The sequence below is a fragment of the Schistocerca gregaria genome, chromosome 8 (assembly GCF_023897955.1).
Source record: "Schistocerca gregaria isolate iqSchGreg1 chromosome 8, iqSchGreg1.2, whole genome shotgun sequence".
In the NCBI taxonomy this organism is placed as follows: Eukaryota; Metazoa; Arthropoda; class Insecta; order Orthoptera; family Acrididae; genus Schistocerca; species Schistocerca gregaria.
Window position 1 is genome coordinate 214,544,033 of NC_064927.1, and position 23,373 is coordinate 214,567,405.

General features: G+C 43.4%; 1 protein-coding gene across 1 annotated transcript in view; it reads right to left on the minus strand.

Annotated features, from left to right (window-relative positions):
- Window positions 1–20,469, minus strand: part of LOC126284301 (cadherin-23) — a 391,034-nt gene extending 370,565 nt beyond the window's left edge. The window contains exon 1 of the mRNA XM_049983132.1: window positions 20,176–20,469. The gene's annotated coding sequence lies outside the window, so the exon portion shown is untranslated. The remainder of the gene's footprint in view (window positions 1–20,175) is intronic.
- Between the last annotated feature and the right edge of the window lie 2,904 nt (window positions 20,470–23,373).

Below are 23,373 nucleotides of genomic sequence, written 5' to 3' on the forward strand. Positions count from 1 at the left end.
CTCTGGTGGGCGGTTTGCGGATTTAAATCACTTCAGGGTATTGACCACGCGGTGCATTTGACCTGCGGTCGTCACTCGGTGGCGCTGGCAGCAGTCCACATACGCAGAGGTGTGTTGGTGCATGTCAGAGGACGGTGTAGCGAGAAAGTGTGCAGACGTTTTCAGACGTGCTAATGGTGACTGTGTATTGAAAATGGCTCAAAGAACACATATTGATGACGTTACAAGGGGTATAATACTAGAGCGACTGGAGGCTGGTCAAACACAGCAGGTCGTAGCACGGGCCCTCCGTGTGCCACAAGGTTGTGGCAACGATTCTTGCAGACACAAAACGTGTCCAGGCGCTACAGTACGGGACGTCCACAGTGTACAACACCACAAGAAGACCAATATCTCACCATCAGTGCCCGCAGACGGCTACGGAGTACTAAAGGTAGCCTTGCTCGGGACCTTACCGCAGCCACTGGAACGGTTGTCTCCAGACACACAGTCTACAGACGACTGAACAGACATCGTTTAATCGCCCGGAGACCTGCAAGGTGCATTCCACTGACCCCTCGTCACAGGAGAGCCTGTAAAGGCTGGTGTCAAGAATGCAGTATATGGTCATTGGAACAGTGGTCCCAGGTTATATCCACGGGCGAGTCCAGGTATAGTCTGAACAATGATTCTCGCCGGGTTTTCGTCTTTCGTGAACCCGAAACCAGATACCAAACCTTAATGTCCTTGAAAGGGACCTGTATGGAGGTCGTGGTTTGATGGTGTGGGGTGGGATTATGATTGGTACACGTACACCCCTGCATGTATTTGAAAGAGGAACTGCATATTTTTTTAATTTTTTAATTTTTTTTATTGTTCCGTGGGACCAAATTAAGGAGAAATCTCCATGGTTATGGAACGAGTCAATACATGAAATTATAACACGATAGTAGAAACAGATAAAATGAAATATAAGAAAAATATTCATGCGACAAGTCGTAAGTTTAAATAAAGAAAATCAACAATGTAACACTGGAATTTGCTTAATTTTTCAGCGCTTCCAGGATTTCCTCGACAGAATAGAAGGAGTGAGCCATGAGGAAACTCTTCAGTTTAGACTTGAAAGTGTTTGGGCTACTGCTAAGATTTTTGAGTTCTTGTGGTAGCTTATTGAAAGTGGGTGCAGCAGAATACTGCACTCCTTTCTGCATTCCATATGCATATTTGATTTGTACCTAGTATTAACTGAGTGAAAGCTGCTAACTCTTGGGAATAAGCTAATATTGCTAACAACAAACGACATTAAAGAAAATATATACTGTGAGGGCAATGTCAGAATTGACAGACTATTTAATAGGGGTCGACAAGAGGTTCTCGAACTTAACACCACGTATAGCTCGAACAGCCCGTCTTTGAGCCAAGAAAACCCTTTTTGAATCAGAAGAATTACCCCAAAAAATTATACCATACGACATAAGTGAATGAAAATATGCGAAGTAGACTACTTTTCCTGTTGAACTGTCACTTATTTCGGATACTGTTTAATGGTAAATAAAGCAGCATTTAGTTTCTAAACAAGATTCTAAACATTGGGTTTTCACAACAGCATATTATCTATCCGAACGCCTAGGAACCTGAACTGTTCCGTCTCGCTTATAATATGCCCATTCTTGTTGTTAGAAACTGTAAAAACTGAGTCTTACTGTGATTTAGCATCAAATTATTTTCCACAAGCCACGAACTTATTTCATGAACTACATTATTTGATACTGTTTCAATATTACAGGTCAAGTGTATCGGGGCGCCATTTTGCACCAGTATGTCCGCCTTTTCAGGGGTGCAGTGGGTCCCACCTTCCTCCTGATGGATGATAACGCATGGCCCGACCGAGCTGCCATCGTGGAGGAGTACCTTTAAGCAGAAGATATCAGGCGAATGGAGTGGGCTGCCTGTTCTCAAGACCTGAACGCCATCGAGCACGTCTGGGATGCTCTCGGTCGACGTATCGCTGCATGTCTTCAAACCCCTACGACAGTTCAGCTCTGACAGGCACTGGTGCAGGAATGGGTGGCTATACCCCAGCAGCTGCTCGACCACCTGATCCAGGGTATGCCAACCCGTTGTGCGGCCTGTGTACGTGTGCATGGTGATCAAAAAATGGCTCTAAGCACTATGGGACTTAACATATGAGGTCATCAGTCCCATAGACTTAGAACTACTTAAACCTAACTAACCTAAGGACATCACACACATCCATGCCCGAGGCAGGATTCGAAACTGCGGCCGTAGCGCTCGCGGGATTCCAGACTGTAGCGCCTAGAACCGCTCGGCCACTCCGGCCGGCATGGTGATCATATCCGATATTGATGTCGGGGTACATGCTCAGGAAACAGTGACTTTTGTAGCACATGTGTTTCGGAACGGTTTTCTCAACTTATCACCAATACCGTGGACTTACAGATCTGTGTCGTGTGTGTTCCCTATGTGTTTTATGTAGTGCCACGTTGTGTGGCACCACATTCCGCAATTGTCCTTAATTTATGAGCATGAGTGTATATTTCCCTACCCAGACAGTCGTCCGTAGTACTGTCTGGTGTCACTTTCGCATTGACATAAGTTTCACAGCACCTAGCCCGACCGGCAATTTCGAAATGTTCTTAAAAAGTTTTTTAAAACTTTTCTTATGAATTATTTTGTTTTTTTATATGTGTTGCGGCGTGTGAAAATTGTCTCCCGCCTCTTGATATTTCCAGTGCTACCACCTGAGGGTGGGCTTATGAGAGCCCGAAACCGGTCGTGATAATGAAAGAATTTTACAACTGAAGCGGTATTTTTAACCTCTGGGACAAAGAAAGAAGTAAGTACGCTATCTGATCATAAGTATCCGGACACGTAACAATGTGGACTTACGTGGATTGTGTGTCCAGTCTTCGCCTGTATGACGGCTTGAACTCTGCTGGGCACTGTTTCAAGGAGGTGTCTGAAGTTCTGTGGAGCAATAGCAGGCCAAAGTGCCTCAAGAGCCGAAACCAATGAAAGCAGTGATGATGGACACTGGTGTCTGGAGCGAAGTCGGCCTCCTGGCTGATGCGAGGGGTTTTCCATTGGATTCAGGTCGCGACCCTGGGCAGGACAGTTTATTACAGGATTGTCAACAAACCGTTCCCCACAGATGCCGCTTTATGATAAGGTGCACCGTCATGCTGATTCAGACAGTTATCGCCTCAGAAATGTTCCTCTATTGTACGCAGTAACAATGATGTGAAATGTGTTCATATCCTTCCGCATGTAGGGTTTTCTAAAGCGCAATAAGGGGACCGGAGTGTAAGCACGAAAGGCACCACCTTACCATAACACCACCCCGTCCGTACTTTTCTGTTGGCAGTACACATGATGGGTGATTCCTCACTTCAGATCACTCGTTTGCAGTCATCCACTGTCTAGTCTCTAGTGCGTCATTCTTTACACCACCTCAACGGGCGCTTAGCACTTGCAACATAAATGTGTGGCTTATGAGAAGCTGCTCGACTATAATACGCCATTGTTTGAAATCGCAAAGCACTGTCACTGGAATAGCTGAACTGTCGGTAGCATTTTGAAACTCACGAGTGACTTCTTTCCCTAATTTCATGTGGTTCCTGTCCGCCGGTACCTGAGGTCTCCGTGGTTCTGCTTTAGCTGTGGTTGTACCTTCGCGTCTCCACTTCACAACACATCACCGACAGTCGCCTTGGGCAGCTTTACAAGGGTTGATATGCCATTGATGGATTTCTTAGGAGACATCCAATGACAATTCGGCGTTCGAGGTTGCTGATGTTTTCTGACCGCTCTGTTCTGCTCACTCAATTTCTAGAAGGTTCACCGCTTCCGGTTTTTAGGGGAATCTAGTAACGCACTAGTCTTATACGTAAAGGAAGCGCATTATGAGATATCGGCTAACAGTAATGCAACTCACGGGTAACGCGGGTACGATGTTAACTGATCGAAGCTACTAGGAAAACTGCCCTAGCCTACGCTCACGTAAGGTAGCCTACGGTTCAAATGGTTCAAATGGCTCTAAACACTACTGGACTTAACATCTGAGGTCATCAGTCCCCTAGACTTAGAACTACTCAAACCTAACTAACCTAAGAACATCATACATATCCATGCCCGAGGCAGGATTCGAACCTGCCATCGTAGCAGCAGCGCGGTTCCGGACTGAAGCGCCTAGTACCGCTCGGCCACAGCGGCCGGCTAGCCCACGGTACTTTTCTGTAACTCTGTGCATGTCGGAATGACTTCAGGAGCTGCGCTGAAATGCAGATTATTCTTTGTCAAAACGTGCTTGGGAGACAGGCGGACGTCCACTTGAGGAAGGTTTCTTGACACTGCTATCTTTCTAAAGTTTTTGGACCACCAGGCTATTCCTCTTTTTCCTAGGCGGTGCCCGCCCACACTGATGTTGATAATTGCGCATTATGTTGTCATAAATTTGGATTGTGCACAGCGGAAGACGCATTTCGAATCCCTTGGTCCGTCGCCATTTTGGTGCAATCAAAGGACAAAAAAAAAATTTACATGTACTAAACGTTTTACGACAAACCACGATTCTCATTTGCCTGAACGAACCTAGGACAACCACACTGGGGCATGTCGGCGCGCCACCCACGGTGCTCAATCCTCCGCGCAGATTCGGTCCAGTTCTGGTTCATTTTCCTCTTCCACAAGGCAGCGCTCTGCGCGTTACGCTACACAAGCCCGTCTTTACGTTCCGTTTACTACACTGATCGCACACGTAATGAAAGCGCAAAAGAGATAACGGACAACAGGAATGCAACACACCCAAAGTATAGGTAACCGGGATATATATATATATATATATATATATATATATATATATATATATATATATATACACAGGGTGTTTCAAAAATGACCGCTATATTTGAAACGGCAATACAAACTAAACGAGCAGCGATAGAAATACACCGTTTGTTGCAATATGCTTGGGACAACAGTACATTTTCAGGCGGACAAACTTTCGAAATTACAGTAGTTACAATTGTCAGCAACAGATGGCGCTGCGGTCCGGGAAACTCTATAGTACGATATTTTCCACATATCCACCATGCGTAGCAATAATATGGCGTAGTCTCTGAATGAAATTACCCGAAAACTTTGACAACGTGTCTGGCAGAATGGCTTCGCATGCAGATGAGATGTACTGCTTCAGCTGTTCAACTGTTTCTGGATTCTGGCGGTACACCTGGTCTTAGTACACAGAAGGAAGTCACAGGGGTTCATGTCTGGCGAATAGGGAGGCCAATCCACGCCGCCTCCTGTATGTTTCGGATAACCCAAAGCAATTACACGATCATCGAAATATTCATTCAGGAAATTAAAGACGTCGGCCGTGCGATGTGGCCGGGCACCATCTTGCATAAACCACGAGGTGTTTGCAGTGTCGTCTAAGGCAGTTTGTACCGCCACAAATTCACGAAGAATGTCCAGATAGTATGATGCAGTAATCGTTTCGGATCTGAAAAATGGGCCAATGATTCCTTTGGAAGAAATGGTGGCCCAGACCAGTACTTTTTGAGGATGCAGGGACGATAGGACTGCAACATGGGGCTTTTCGGTTCCCAATATGCGCCAGTTCTGTTTATTGACGAAGCCGTCCAGTAAAAATAAGCTTCGTCAGTAAACCAAATGCTGCCCACATGCATATCGCCGTCATCAATCCTGTGCACTATATCGTTAGCGAATGTCTCTCGTGCAGCAATGGTAGCGGTGCTGAGGGGTTGCCGCGTTTGAATTTTGTATGAATAGAGGTGTAAACTCTGGCGCATGAGACGATACGTGGACGTTGGCGCCATTTGGACCGCAGCTCCAACACGGCGAACGGAAACCCGAGGCCGCTGTTGGATCACCTGCTGCACTAGCTGCTCGTTGCCCTCTGTGGTTGCCGTACGCGGTTGCCCTACCTTTCCAGCATGTTCATCCGTCACGTTCCCAGTCCGTTGAAATTTTTCAAACAGATCCTTTATTGTATCGCTTTTCGGTCCTTTGGTTACATTAAACCTCCGTTGAAAACTTTGTCTTGTTGCAACAACACTGTGTTCTAGGCGGTGGAATTCCAACACCAGAAAAATCCTCTGTTCTAAGGAATAAACCATGTTGTCCACAGCACACTTGCACGTTGTGAACAGCACAAGCTTACAGCAGAAAGACGACGTACAGAATGGCACACCCACAGACTGCGTTGTCTTCTATATCTTTCACATCACTTGCAGCGCCATCTGTTGTTGAAAATTGTAACTACTGTAATTTCGAAAGTTTGTCCGCCTGAAAATGTACTGTTGTCCCAAGCATATTGCAACAAACGGTGTATTTCTATCGCTGCTCGTTTAGTTTTTATTGCCGTTTCAAATATACCGGTCATTTTTGAAACACCCTATCTGAAGTGAACGAGATGGTGTAGCACTTCCGCCACTCTACTCGTCTTTGAGACGGGGAGGGTTCAAGTAACCATGCAACAGCCGAGATATAGAATTTACGTGCGTACGCTAACCACGACAGGGATTGTGTTCTCCGATGCAAGCTACAGGCAGTTTCTTACCCTAGTCCCATTCAGAATCGGCCTAGCTTTCCGTATACAGGGTGTAAATTTTAAGTTGACAAACCAGGAATAACCCGAAAAATAAGCTTCACACGAAAAAATGTGTAGAATCCAAAGTTGATTATTTTCGAGGGGGACGTCTGCTGGCGCTAAAATTAGCCCGCCACCCCAGCCCCCTGGGGTGGGGCGGGAGGCAACTATAAAATTTCAAATGGGAACCGCCATTTCTTATTGTAGAATCAGATTCTACATGAAAAACTACGTACATTTTGTCTCCAACATTTCTTTCGATTCTTTGTAGTTTGCGCCGCAATTAAAAATAATTCATGTTCTCATTTTTGCGTGAAAAATGGTTAAGTATAAATAAAAAATAGTTATTTACTTCATAAGTGTTAGTTAGTTAGCTAGTCAGATGATTTGTTTGATAATACAAAGTTGTGTGGTCTCATGACCACGAAACAAACAAAACTTATCCGGATCTGCCGAAATATTAATATTCGGATCAACATTTGTAAAATTCTAATTCCCCTCTATCAAACCCCACCCTATCGGGAGATTCTTGGTAGTACGCGCTGTAATCCAAAAAAGTCAACGTTGTCAGTTTTCCGTGGAAAATGGTTACGGAAAAATAAAAAATGCTTATTTACTTCGTAAATTTTGATTCGCTAAAACTAAAACTCTCCCTCCCTCCCGATAGGGTGGTGTTTGAGAGAGGGGAATTACAGTTTTACAAATGTTGTTGTTGTTGTTGTTGTCTTCAGTCCTGAGACTGGTTTGATGCAGCTCTCCATGCTACTCTATCCTGTGCAAGCTGCTTCATCTCCCAGTACCTACTGCAACCTACATCCTTCTGAATCTGCTTAGTGTACTCATCTCTCGGCCTCCCTCTACGATTTTTACCCTCCACGCTGCCCTCCAATGCTAAATTTGTGATCCCTTGATGCCTCAAAACATGTCCTACCAACCGATCCCTTCTTCTAGTCAAGTTGTGCCACAAACTTCTCTTCTCCCCAATCCTGTTCAATACCTCCTCATTAGTTACGTGATCTATCCACCTTATCTTCAGTATTCTTCTGTAGCACCACATTTCGAAAGCTTCTATTCTCTTCTTGTCCAAACTAGTTATCGTCCATGTTTCACTTCCATACATGGCTACACTCCAAACAAATACTTTCAGAAACGACTTCCTGATACATAAATCTATATTCGATGTTAACAAATTTCTCTTCTTCAGAAACGCTTTCCTTGCCATTGCCAGTCTACATTTTATATCCTCTCTACTGCGACCATCATGAGTTATTATACTTCCTAAATAGCAAAACTCCTTTACTACTTTAAGCGTCTCATTTCCTAATCTAATTCCCTCAGCATCACCCGATTTAATTTGACTACATTCCATTATCCTCGTTTTCCTTTTGTTGATGTTCATCTTATATCCTCCTTTCAAGACACTGTCCATTCCGTTCAACTGCTCTTCCAAGTCCTTTGCCGTCTCAGACAGAATTACAATGTCATCGGCAAACCTCAAAGTTTTTACTTCTTCTCCATGAATTTTAATACCAACTCCAAATTTTTCTTTTGTTTCCTTTACAGCTTGCTCAATATACAGATTGAATAACATCGGGGAGAGGCTCCAACCCTGTCTCACTCCTTTCCCAACCACTGCTTCCCTTTCATGCCCCTCGACTCTTATGACTGCCATCTGGTTTCTGTACAAATTGTAAATAGCATTTCGCTCCCTGTATTTTACCCCTGCCACCTTCAGAATTTGAAAGAGAGTATTCCAGCCAACATTGTCAAAAGTTTTCTCTAAGTCTACAAATGCTAGAAACGTAGGTTTAAAATTTCTTAATCTCTCTTCTAAGATAAGTCGTAAGGTCAGTATTGCCTCACGTGTTCCTATATTTCTACGAAATCCAAACTGATCCTCCCCAAGGTCCGCATCTACCAGTTTTTCCATTCGTCTGTAAAGAATTCGCTTTAGTATTTTGCAGCTGTGACTTGTTAAACTGATAGTTCGATAATTTTCACATCTGTCAACACGTGCTTTCTTTGGGATGGGAATTATTATATTCTTCTTGAAGTCTGAGGGTATTTCGCCTGTCTCATACATCCTGCTCACCAGCTGGTAGAGTTTTGTCATGACTGGCTCTCCCAAGGCCGTCAGTAGTTCCAATGGAATGTTGTCTACTCCGGGGGCCTTGTTTCGACTCAGGTCTTTCAGTGCTCTGTCAAACTCTTCACGCTGTGTCGTATCTCCCATTTCGTCTTCATCTACATCCTCTTCCATTTCCATAATATTGTCCTCAAGTACATCGCCCTTGTATAAACCTTCTATATACTCCTTCCACCTTTCTGCCTTCCCTTCTTTGCTTAGAACTGGGTTGCCATCTGAGCTCTTGATATTCATACACGTGGTTCTCTTCTCTTCAAAGATCTCTTTAATTTTCCTGTAGGCAGTATCTATCTTACCCCTAGTGAGATAAGCTTCTACATCCTTACATTTGTCCTCTATCCATCCCTGTTTAGCCATTTTGCACTTCCTGTCGATCTCATTTTTGAGACGTTTGTTGGAAATGTTTGATATGTTTTTGTTTTACGGTTTACGTTTATTTTACCTTTTAGTTGAGGAAATTCTGAATCTGTATAGTTTTATTTAGTTTTACTACAACTTCCTTCTGTTTCACGTTAGAGGTCAACAGTTCTGGAATAAAACCTGAACACTGACAGTTTCAGTTTTGCCACAAATACTGTTTATCGTGTGGTAACAAATGTAGACCCAAATATTAATTTTTTCCGCAGATTCTGATAAGTTTTGTTTGTTTCGTGATCATGAGACCACACAACTTTGTATTATCAAACAAATCATCTGACTAGCTAACTAACTAACACTTATGAAGTAAATAACTATTTTTTATTTATCCGTAACCATTTTTCACGCAAAAATGAGAACATGAATTTTCTTGAATTACGGTGCAAACTATCAAGAATCGAAAGAAATGTTTGAGACAAAATGTACGCAGTTTCTCATGTAGAATCTGATTCTGCAATAAAAAATGGGGGTTGCTATTTGAAATTTTAAAGTTGCCTCCCGCCCCACCCCCAGGGGGCTGGGGCGGCGGACTAATTTTAGCACCAGCAGATGTACCCCTCGAAAATAATTAACTTTGGATTCTACACATTTTTTCGCGTGAAGCTTATTTTTCGGGTTATTATGATTTGTCAACTTAAAATTTACACCCTCTATAATGACTTGGTTATCGACAGTAGGTTAAACGGCAGTCTTCGTTTGCTCTTATGTAGTCATACTCCTTATTGTGTATGTTTTCTGTGGAAATGGTTTTCAGTAGCGTTTGACTGAATATTGAAGCCATGCGGCGTAGCACATGGACGGAAGTGTGAAACCGGTATTCGCGCTGGCCTAGTTTAGCGCTGCCGTGCGCTATGAGCTGAGGAGGCTGTGCTCTCAGGGTACCGGTGCTCGGCTCGTGCAAAACAAACTCTGCCGGTGAAGGAGGCCACCTTACGGGGCTCCAAAGTCATGAAGACACTGGACGTCTCCCCACTGCTCGCTTCACTCGACAACACTTATCTGTGGTACTAGTGTTTGTTCCTCTAATTCACCGACTTTGTGATACAAACCAAGTAACACTTTCACTCTCTGAAGGAATATCATTGAGATACTGCTGAAATGGAGCAAGGGAAGAAGGAAAAAGGGTATTATATCCCATAGACGATGCTATCATTGCAGGCGGAATACTATTGGACGAGTATGACGCAGGAAATTGTTCCTGCCCTTTTCAAAGCGACCACTTACGCATTCGACTTAACCAATTTCGGGAAATGACGGAAAACTAAATATGGATGGCCGGACGCGGTAATTCCAACCGTGAGTGGTGCGGCTTGACCATAGAGTCACCTCGCTCAAGGATATGATGACAATTCCGAAGCCCCAGAAATATTTATCGAAAGCCAGCACGTGGTCGTGCAGGAGTAACCACTCCATAAGCGAACAGATATCCATCAGGGCGCAGGAACGATATCTTCCAGCCGCAGAAAGCTGCTGCATCAATAACTTTTATTTATAACTACTTCCAGTCCACGCTGCTTGAAGTCAGAGCCAAAATTCATCAGTAGTACCAGCGTAGCTGCCGACTGATGGCGTGCAGCATGCGCCATCTGATCAAAAGTATGTGGACACCCCCATGTTATGCGGAATTGACTACTAGGAAGGAGGCGCGCAGTATTGTGTTGTCAGTAGAGGCACAGTAGCAGTATAACGAATCGGCCAGGACAGATCAGCGACTTCGAACTTGGACCTGTCGCTGAACGACACCTAAGAAGTCCATCAGGGGCATTTCAAACGGTTCTGCACCCTACAGAATATGTTTATTCTACATAGCTATCCTCCTTCCTGTTACCACACGATAAACAGTATTTGTGGCAAAACTGAAACTGTCAGTGTTCAGGTTTTATTCCAGAACTGTTGACCTCTAACGTGAAACAGAAGGAAGTTGTAGTAAAACTAAATAAAACTATACAGATTTAGAATTTCCTCAACAAAAAGGTAAAATAAACGTAAACCGTAAAACAAAAACATATCAAACATTTCCAACACTTCGTTAAACTTCTATGAAATATGTTTCTGTTTCTCATAAAAAACTTTCCATTTATCAATAATGATAGGAAACTCCTGACTACGTTCTATTGAGTAGGCGGAGGTTCGAGTTCTCCCTCGGGCGTGGGTGTGTGTGTTTGTTCTTAGGATAATTTAGGTTAAGTAGTGTGTAAGCTTAGGGACTGATAACCTTGGCAGTTGAGTCCCACAATATTTCACACACATTTGCACATTTTTTCTATTGATTACTAAATAACAATAATTCAAAACCTTGTATGGATCGGAAATAACAGCCAACCAGTTGCAACTGGTTGAAATAACAGACAACCATACCACTGAAGTCCGCCCCCGGTAGCTCCATGGTCTAATAAAAAAACTGAGTTAATGGATCACCGACGAACTGAAAAGGGTGTGCCCGTCTGTGTCGAGGGACTGGGTGTTGTGCGGGTGTTGTGCTGGTTCAACATCATCCTATCATTCTAATCAACTGCAAGTCACCGAAGTGGCGTCAAATTGAAAAACCGGCACCCGAAAAACGGTCTACCCGACGGGGGCCCTAGCCATACGATTAAATAAATTCCATTGAAGCTCTTTCATTCACATTTACTGAAACGCACCCGTGTTTAAAATATTTTATATACCATGTTTAATCATCTAAACCGCACCTGTATCAAAAGTAATTGCTTTGGTTACAAGAAAGCACAGAAGTTACGCGATCAAATAATTTGTATTACTTATAAAACGCAATTTACATCCTACAAGGATATAAAATACGCAACGGACTAACACTGAATGATGTGTGGTTTTAATTATGTGCAAAACAAACCAATAAACAAAAAGCTAAAAGAAGTTATCGACTCCCAGTTTCTCTCTTACACATTCGTTTATGTTTATTTCCCTGCCAATTCTACCAATACTTCCGGTAAGTCTACCATTTCATTTATGTAGTGTACACAAACTACCGAACCGTAGTTTTGGTAGAGCCCGAATCTAGTCGTGCATCACGCGAATGCGTGGGAGGTGGGGGGGGGGGCAAGATCAGCTCTTAAGTGTTAGATAAGTGGTACGCCTTTTTCCGTACAACGCGCAAATGGTCCAAACATAGCAGCCAAACGATCATCCTCTGCGATATGCATTGGCGTATTTCGCGCTCGATCCCACAGATGTCGACAGTGACTATCTGACAATATTCCTGTTTACAGATGAAGCAACGTTTCCACATTTCTAGACATATGAATCGCCACGACATTATGATTTCAAGCTCCAGAAGCCCCTCACAACGCAAGTCAACATGTCCGTGATTGCTCGAAGCTTATTGTTTGGTGTAGCCTAATGTTCGATAGGATGATAGGTCCAGTTTTGTTATGGGAAATGATTATATTAAAACAGTTCCTGCGGCACAGGAAAGGCATCCGACCGCAAGGTTAAATAAATTAAATTCACCAAATCTTGAGTGCAGCGGATCCCATGCTCATAAGAAGAAGACTTCTGGATCCATATATTTAAAGTGGGTGGGGCTCCCAACATTTAGGGTCAACCTATATACAGGGTGCAGAAAAAACTACCTGATAGAGGATAGTCGAGTCGATTAAAATTTTTCAGGTTACCACAGGTGGGATTGGCACCGTTACGGAGCTACGCCAATAAAACGACCGCGCAATAAGATGTGCATTTAAAGTAAGGTGCGCCAGCTAATACCTGTTATGCTAAAGAGCGGAGATGCTAACTAAACTAGCCGAAGGTAGTGATCTGAACTGAACATTCAAATTTAGGAAACTTTAAACTCCTACTCATAGCTAGTTACGTTAAACGCGAATTTTTCGAGACCATTACAAGGTAAGTCTTGACTATTTAATGAACTACGCTGGAAGTACTGGAAAGCCATAAACATAGCAGCAGCGCAGTCGGACAAGATCGTACTCATAGACTCACCAACACACGCTCACGTACTGGAAAAACTTTCAAACTATCTCGGTGACTGGCTAAGTTTTACTGCAGCAGATTCGTTTTTGCTTATTCAGTCGTGAAAGTTTTAGGTGATGAACGTCAAATATGAAACACATTAACTCGTTTGCAAACTAATAAGAGTTCGATTCTTTAAAAAAAATCGGGGGAGGGTGGTGGAGATGAAAGTGTGAGCTGGTCGTTTATATTGTCAATTTTCCTTTTTATACAGGAGACAACTGAAAAAGAACGCAAAGTCGAAATCACGTCATGAAATTTGAGGTAAAATTTTTTGAAAAAAGTCGCAGTGGAGGTGCAAGCATGGTGTTATTCGATAATTAAAATACATGACCCTCCACTGTACTAAACAATAATTCTATAAGGACCAGTCAAATGAAAACCAGAAAGCTGGAAAAAAAGTAAACTTTATTTTTTCTAATACATTTATCCCAGTGTGAGACAAAACAGTCATGGAAAAAAGTTTGTGAACAGGAAAAATATTTACGGTTGCCTACGCAGGCGTGCCACCCTTCGGCGGGGATGTAAAAATTGTTTCGTGTACGCTGCATATATTTCTCTAGAGAGCCTTTACACGTCCTCCACACAGACCCGATTTCTGCTCAATAGGTTTCCGTAGTTTTGGAGCACCGAAGAAAGAAATTCGTGGTCGTCGGATTGTTTCGGACGAAACGGTGCACGCCTGGGTACAGTTATGGTTCCCTAAACAACCACAAATATTCCATGAAGGCACTGACTGTCTTGTCTCACAGTAGGGTATACTTGTATTAACAGTTATGACATTTATTTTTGAAATAACGAATACCTTACTAACTTTTTCCATCTATCTCGTTTTCATTTGACTGCCCCTTGTAAATTCAACATCATTAACAACAAATTCAAAACGTAATTCTTGGTTTTCGAAAGAAAATCTACTATGCTTTTCCATTTGGCAAAATGTAAAAACAAAGTCTGAGATGTCATACATCCTCATATGTCCATAAATCCAATAAATGAATCCACTTACACCCCACGTTCCGTGTGAGTCATTAATTTTTCTCCTTTTAGCATCCAGTCTGGTTAAGTTCACACATTAGCTGCGGTGATATAGACCCACCAATAAATTCAAACAAATCCGATCTTTTGATCAAGGCTTTTGGGCCATTGCCGTTAGTCCCGAGACAAACGTGCACCCCATTCTCAAAAATATTGAAGAAGAAATCGCCTATTGTATTCAGTGCTATGCTGCTGGTTGCATGTTGGTGAGATGCATGTGCACACAATGTACTTATATCTTTGCTCAGTTTATTTTTACCCATAAAGTGAATACTACGACAATAATTTCCTCCAGCCGTGCTGAGCAAAGAGTTCAAATACAGAGATATGTGGCAGGGAAAAGATCCTGCAAGAACGGGACCAACGACGACTGAAGACAACCGTTCAACGTGACAGAAGCGCAACGCTTCCGCAAAGTGCTGCGGATTTCAGTGCTGGGGCATCAACATGTATCAGCGTGCAAACCATTGAACAGAACATCATCGATATGGGCTTTCGGAGTCGAACGCCTGCGCATATATCCTTGATGACTGTACGACACAAAGCTTAACGCCCCGCCTAGACCCTTCGACACAGATACTGGACTGTTGATGACTGGAAACATGTTGCCTGGTCCGACGAGTCTCGTTTCGAATTGTATCGAGCGGATGGGCGTGTATCCGTATGGAGACAGCCTCATAAATCCATGGACCTTTCTTGTCAACAGGGGACTGTTCAGGCTGGTGGAGGCTCTGTAACGGTGTTGGGCGTGTGCAGTTGGAGTGATATGTGACCCCTGATACGTCTTGATACGCCTCTGACAGGTGACACGTACGTAAGCATCCTGTGTGATCACCTGCATCCATTCATGACCATTGTGCATTCCGACAGACTTAGGCAATTCCACCAGGACAATGTGACATCCCACACACCCAGAATTGCTGTAGAGTAGCTCCAGGAACACTGTTCTGAGTTTAAACACTCCCCAGACGTGAATATTATTGAGCATATCTGGGAAGTCTTGCAACGTGCTGTTCAGGAGATATCTCCACCCCCTCTTATGGACAGTCGCAGAATTCATGGTGTCAATTCCGTCTAGCACTACTTCAGACTTCAGTCGTGACATTAGACGTGATGCGTCCTGTTGCGGTACTTCTGCGCGCTGTGATATCAGGCTTGTGTACCAGTTTCTTTCCCTCTTCAGTGTATAATAACCTTAACGTCAATCTTAATGATGTTATCATGAGCAGTTAATATTTCGTTTTTTTATTATTGTTGTCTCTGGTCTTAGCCTTACTGTACAGTTGTAGGCACGAAGACATAGTCCTAAGATATTAAATCAAAATTGCTAGCCTCAAAAGACTAGTCCACACAGTTTGATAGTTTATCCCGCTTAACTAGTTGTCCACACAGTATAACGATATATGTTGCTTAGGGTTTTTTCTCTTTTTTTCTTTCAAATAATGTTTTACTTACTTTCATAGTTATGATGATTGTGTGCAGCTAACTCCACCATCGTCCAGTGTAACTCGAAATATGTGAATGTGCTCCATCAAACTGTTGTGACATAATGAAAATCATCTTGCCTGATCATTTTAGGCGTTATCCACTCCCTTCTATTTCGCTCCATATGTTAAATGGTCCGGGCAGAGTGTTGTAGAGCAATGTCTTTTTTAGTGACAGACCATAGAACGATATTGAATAGGAAGCATAAAAAGCCACCCCGGGACGGATCGTCGATGCCGACGTCATTAGGGATGAAACGATTGCTATGTTGCCAGGGACGGAGGTGATGTGATAGGACTTGACAGTGTTGATGGAACCATCCCAGCATGTACTAGGAAACATAAATCAGGATGGCATGAAAGTAATTCGCATTATCCTACCGTGTACGAGTTCAGTGTTTTACGACAGCGACGCAAGGCTCGGCTTCAGTTTTATAGCGGCGACACTGCTAGGTAAACCTCCTGATAACTTTGTTTAGGACTTGGAAACTTTTTAACTTACCCATATGGATCCTTTTAGCTACACCCCAAGATAGTGATTATTTGCGAGGTCATTCCCAGTTCCAGTATTTTTCTTATTAGCAAAGGAAACCTAAAAAACGTAGTCGAAATTGAGTTAGAATGGAGCTCTTAACATTTGTTGTTCGGGCACTATTTTTTAAGTAAAAATTTGGAGGATTAGTTACAAAAATTTCAGTTTTCTATTCTTAATATAACATAGTTGGCATCTCGTGTGCGGTTGCATTTATTTACTTCTTCAGACAAGACAGCAGAGAATCAAGGCAGGCAATTAGTAAATCTTAAAAATACTATACTTTTTACCAACTTACACCGCTTTCGAATGGTACGGAAGGCTTTTAAAGAAAACTTTCTCTCTTGTGCTAAAACAGCTGACTCTTTCAGAGCCAGGTGTTCAGAGTGAAAAAGACTGCGGATAGCAGATAATGAGTAAAAAAGAATTGACTCTCCCAACGGGTAACGACAAAGGCGCAGTTTTCACTCTGCCACCATGCCTTCTCGTACACTTTTTCCCCCTTCTCTGTCGGTTCTGGACGTTGCACACCGTCTCCTGGAATAAGCTGCATTGCAAGTGTTGGCAGTAAAGTGTTAAAACAGATTTAGACGCTCCAGGAGTCAGCATGTTTGAGATATAGTACCGAACGAAAGCAGAGCCCTTGTTACTGAAAATTTGAAGGAAAAGTTAAAGAAGTATTAAGACTTACTTGCTTTTCTAAAGAATGGTAAAAATGAAATTTGTGGTAAGGCCTTATGGGACCAAACTACTGAGGTCATCGGTCCCTAAGGTTACCCACTACTTAATCGAACTTAAACTAACGCTAAGGACAACACACACACCCATGTCCGAGGGAGGACCCGAACCTGCAACGGGAGAGCCGAGCGGACCGTGCAAGGCGCCAAGACCGCGTGGCTACCCCGCGCGGCTTAAAAATTGACTAACAAATGAAGTGCGCAACGAAAGTACTAAATTAGCGGTGGAATATTTGCTAAGTTGTCTACACCTAAATAGTTTGGCAACAGGGGCAGTTAAAAAAAAAATCAGTTTTGTATGAGAGACTACAGTGTGTCATAACAGATACACACAGCATATCATGGCTACGTCAATCCAGACAAAAACTTCGATGAGTGTACAAAATTTCTTACATTAAAGCTGGGATACAAATGTGGAACAACATATTTAGTTTCAAATGAGGTAACCAGTGTAGGTACTGTGATCAAAGAGCAGCGAACTTGTGTGTCACAGATTGATGAACTGCACTGAAAGCGTCATTGTTGTCAGATGTGACCATTTAAGCCGGAATAAGACTGAAAGTACAAACGAAAAAGGCGTGTCACTTTTCTGCTGTGGGTTGTACTCGAGGTACATTAGGAAGTCATTTCACAGCTCCTATTTATGAAAGCACCTGCTTAGTAAGACTTCTAGACAGTAGAGAACTCCCGATACTGTCACCTCGAAAAATATTTTGCCTCTTCAACACCTGTAGGAAGCAGACTGATTTTGTAGTATGTCAACAAAGTCATTTGGAAGCCAGTGTGTCTGAAAACATTCACTTAGACATCACATTTCAAGAGATGAAATAATAAGATTTTCTTTCACATCTGGTAGAGCTTTCTTACAACGATAAAGGGCAAATTTTCTCAAAATTATTGCGAGTGTCCATTTCAGTAATAACTTGTCTTTCCGGTTTTGGAAAAGTCCAGTTATTGAGCAGTTCACAATTTTCTTTGGGACTCTTTTCAAATGCGTTATTTTGAATGTGTTTGTGATTTTATTTAAGGCTGATGATTTTATATCGAAAACAATGAATGCTCCAAGAAAAGAGCAATAGACGTTGTTTCACGAGTGTTTACGTATTTACCTGTCTAATCAAAAATTGAATCGGTAAAGAAAAGTCATCAGAACTTAGACAGGATTTAGTCCTAGTTCAAAACAAATCTCCAGAATAGTGTTAGGATGAAGTCAAGAATATTAAAGGAACATACACATAGCTTTGACCGACTTATGGAAAAGTCTAACAATACTCTTGTTGGGCTATAAGGCCATAACGATGAAAGAGAGGGTCAAACTTTATAAACTTGTCCGTGAATGAATGAACAACTAGGGAAATCACTGAATCAGGAAACGAAAACAAAGTACCATGAGAAGATGAATGCCCATTATAGTAATGTAATTAATTTATTGTTAAATGGAATAAAAATCTTTACACAGAAATCATCGACAGGAAATATAAATGGCAGCGCAATACATTGTCTGGTGTTTACTGACGCCGTAGCAGTAGCTGCTGACAGTAAAAAGAACTTTAAATAAACAGAATAATTTGACATTTGTTTTGTTAGATTATTGATAATGGCAAAATTTAAACTAGTTTATTATTAAAATGGTGACAAGATCAAAAGAAGAAGAATCTTTATAACAGTGAAAAAGTAAAGTAAACAAGTGTATAATTCTTCCATTTCGACAACGATTTTAGAGGTATGCAGAACGACCACTCAGGACAAAAGACCACATACGGGGAAAGAAATAGTTTGTAAGAAACAATACATAATGACAGAAAGAATTATTTGTCAAGATATTTTACTGGGCTTTGTTGCTAGTTAGTTTTCAGAAACAGGGGTCTGAATTTCCAGAAACAATAGAAATAGCGCTCAGACGGAAAAAGTATAAAGTATATCTGACATATATGGAGAAAGCTGCTCCAAACAATCTACGAAAATCATGTTCGTGTAGATAAATCTTACTTGGAATACATTTAGCGTGGAACGACTCTCGGAAAGAAAGAAAGGGAAATCCGAGACCACGATCATGGAGAACCGGTGGAGGACATGGGATACAGACATTACGAAAAACTTTCGTAGCGATTACTATGTCGTCAGTGAATATGATACTGATTGTTGAGCTTATATTTAGTTTACTTTCCGTGTTTTTGATTTAAAGATTATTAATCCACTTTATGGCGCAATAAATTAAATTTTATAAGACACATTTCTCCCTTACCTCTCCTCTTGTTTACTTTTCTGCCTGACTTACTAATTTCGACGACTGTTCTTTGGGTGATGGACAAGTTTTCCTCCTGTTCCATATTAAACTTACATGCTGAGTCGCTAGAAGAATTGTGCTTCACACTGGTCGATGGAAGCTGTGTGTGTGTTTTTCTGCCAAGGGATTGACATCTTTATAGTGTAAAAATAACTGAAATGCTATAGCGACAACGTGTAATTGTTAGTAGGAGTTTAACATTATTACAAAATCTTACGAAACACGTCCCTTTGTACAGCGATTACTTATCTTATTCTAGAGACATGGATTTCAGTTAGGGGCCAAAAATGTAAACTGAAGCTGTCAGTGTGTTGAGTCTTCGGTACAGTTATTATAGTAATTGGGCTCTGACTGTTTATTCAGGTCACAAAATTTCATTACATTTCTTTTCCTGTTGAAACATTTGTGACATCGTCAGTGCTACCTGCCTTTATTGAAGTATTTATTTTCAGTTGGTTAGACTTCGTAGGGCCTTCATTGGCTAACCAGGTATTTTATCATAGTGTGCAGCGTTGCTCTTGTCATTATGCTCATCTTCCTGTCTTGCAGATGGCGTGGAAAAAACGCTGCTCCTATTATTTTTGGTAACATAACTCATAAGTTTAACTGCTGAACTTCAAAACACAATAGTGCGAGGTGACAAAGACAATCTTGCAAGCTATGACATGGCGTCTAACCATTTACTGGAGGTCCCACAAACTCTAACCAGCTAGAAATTGAGACTAGCTGACGATGATACAAATGTATCGAAACATGTTTGGGCAAGAAAAGTAATCACAGAAGATTTTGTGGTTTGCTTTAACAGGTGGAACCCATTGCCTATACTTTATTCTGCAAATACGGCAGTTCTTAGCCACTGATAACTTCATGTTTGTTGTTGCACTTTGGATTAATATCGACTGGAAAGTTGGGTAATGTAGTTCCGGTAACGGAACATTACCTTTGCGAAGGGCCTGCCAGCGCGCGCGACGCCGACTCGGAGCGGTGGAGGCGGCAGACCACTTCGTCACGGTGTGCTGAGACGAATTCGCGGTTTGTCGGGGGTCCTGCCCGGTAGTATGGCCGGCGCGTGAAGAATCGGCGCGGAAGCAGCGCTCGCACCGCTGCAACACTTGTCTACACACGCACTCAGTGTGGCGATGCTGCGAGGACTGGCTGTGCGTTGCTCCGCCTTGCCTGAGCTCCGCGCGCGGGCCACTACAACGGTAAGTCCGACCGCATTCCGCTGCCGGGTGAGCGGGGGACGGTGGAGCAGACCACTGCGCCCGGGGAGGCCTCTGGCGGCAGCCGGCCGAACCACGCTCACTGTGCCTTCCGTCCGGCCCTGAACCTTTCTCGCAGCCACCCTACCAGAACGGACTTGACACTGCACGCTTCGGATTTTAGCATTAAAGACGGACTCGTTCTAGGACTGGCATCACGTTGCACTCCATCTCTTACTATCTTGTGTTAGGATTTTCAACTCTGCACTCTGTCCATTGGACTCGCATTCCGGAATCTACATTAAGGAGCCAATAAATAGCGACCGTCTACTTAAAAGAGTGCACTAGACCTTTGTTTCTACTACGTATTGATAGCTAAACTATACCGCAGCGGCATGAAGCATCTACACTGAAGAGCCAAAGAATCTGGTACACCTGTCCAATATCGTGTGGCGTCCCTGCAAGCACGTAAAAGTCCGCAACACGACGAGACATGACTCGACTAATGTCTGAAGTAGTGCTGGAGGGAACTGACACCATCAATCGTGCAAGGCTCTCCATAAATCCGTAAGAGTACGACGGGGTGGAGATCTCTTATGAACAGCGCGTTGCAAGGCATCCTCGATATGCTCACTAACGTTCATGTCTGGGGAGTCTCGTCGCCAGCGGAAGAGTTTAAACTCAGAAGAATGTTGCTGGAGCCATTCTGTAGCAATTCTGGACGAGTGGGGTGTCGCATTGTCCTGTTGGAATTGCTCACTTCCGTCAGAATGTCCAATAGACATGAACGGATGTAAGTGATCGAACAGAATGCTTACGTACGTGTCACCTGTCAGTAAAATCAAGACGTATTGTATTGTATGTTAGCGCGGGACCTAGAAACGACGGAGAGGCTCCGTCCCCGCGGCAGCCGCAGTGGTCCACAACCCCACGACGACTACCGCAGTCCACTTCACCCCTCCGCCGCCCCACAGGGTTATTGTACCGTTCAGCTCCCGGTGGACCCCACAGGGAACGTCTCACACCAGACGAGTGTAGCCCGTATGTTTGCGTGGTAGAGTAATGGTGGTGTAGCGTACGTGGAGAACTTGTTTGCGCAGCATTCGCCGACATAGTGTAACTGAGGCGGGATAAGGGGAAATAGCCCGCATTCGCCGAGGCAGATGGTAAACCGCCTAAAAACCACCCACAGACTGGCCAGTTCACCGGACCTCGACACAAATCCGTCGGGCGGATTCGTGCCGGGGACCAGGCGCTCCTTCCCGCCCGGGAAAATCTAGGCGTATCTGGGATCCCATATCACTCCAACTGCACACGCCACACCGTTAGAGAGCCTTCACCAACTTGAACAGTCCCCTGCAGACTAGCAGGGCCCATGGATTCATGAGGTATTCTAGATATCCCTACACGTCCAGACGCTCGATACAATCTGAAACGAGACTCGCCCAATCAGACAACATGTTTCCAGTCATCAACAGTCCAATGCCGGTGAGGACGGGCCCAGGCGAGGCGTAAAGCTTTGTGTCTTGCAGTCATCAAGGGTACACGAGTGGGCCTCCGGCTCCGAAAGCCGATATCGATTGTGTTTCGCTCACTGGTTCGCACGTTGACACTTGTTGACGGCTCAGCATTGAAATCTGCAGCAATTTGCGGAAGGGGTTGCACTTCCGTCTTCAATCGTGATTGGTCCCGTTCTCGCAAGATCTTTTTCAGGCCGCAGCGATGTTCGAGATTTGAAATTTTACCGGATTATTGATATTCACGGTATACTTGTGAAATGGTCGCACGGCAAAATCCGCACTTCATCGCTACCTCGGAGATGCGGTGTCCCATTGCTCGTGCGCAGGCTATAATACAACGTTCAAACTCACTTAAATCTTATTAACCTGCCATTGTAGGAGCGGTAACCGATCTAACAACTGCGCCAGACACTTGTCTTATATACGCGTTGCCGACCGCAGCGCCGTACTCTGCTGTTAACGTATCTCTGTATTTGAATACGCATCCCTATATCAGTTACTTCGGTGCTTCGTTGTATATTTCTGTACTTGCTCTTTTAGCTAGGATAAATATTATAACAAAGATGATTTCATTTGGTGTCTGAAATATTTTATGTGTGTTACCTGCAGAGAACCTTGTCTGACTTGTGCATCTGAGGCTGATGATTCTTTCTCGTGGAAGAATTGTAGTGGAGGGGGTCCATCGCGACGAAAAAAATGCAAATCGTGCAGTCAGGCTCTGAATACCAGGCAACAGTCGACCGACCGCCGTATCATCCTCAGTAATTCATCATTGGATGCTGTATGGAGGTCGATGGGGTCTGGACACATCATTTCCGGACGCTGTCGACGTCCCGACCTTGGAGCCGCTACCTCTCAACCAGGTAGTTCCTCAGTTGGCATAAGAAAGCCGCATGCACCCCGGCCGAGTCCTCCAACCAAGGAATATCTCTGGTAGTACTGGGAACCGAACCCACGTTTCTCGCTTGAGGATTTGTCGTGTTGACAACTCGACTGTGGGGGCTGAAGATACAGCGTGATACGCTGGTAAATTGTTCGCAATGATGCGGTAATTACAGGGGAGAGGAGGGGGAAAGAAATTGCGTCACTCGTCCAAAAACATCACCATCAAATTTATTATTTGGTTTCGGCTGCATTGTTGAGTTGAGAAAAGTAAATGAATGAAAAAACCACAATTTCTAGTTACTTCAGTAAATTCGCTGGGTCACTGTAACTTTCCGATTCATCGAAATATAAACGCAGATGTACTGTATTAGGCTACAAAAAGGGAGCTTTAATTTGTTCTGCTGGTCTAGCAGCCCTTGTCGATGAGGGATCTAATTTCGCTTTCAAGGCAAGCAGCTTTTCTTCCTCGTTTTCTGCTCTGTACAGGTGGCATTTACAAGACTCTTTGTACTTGGGAGTACAGGGACTGAG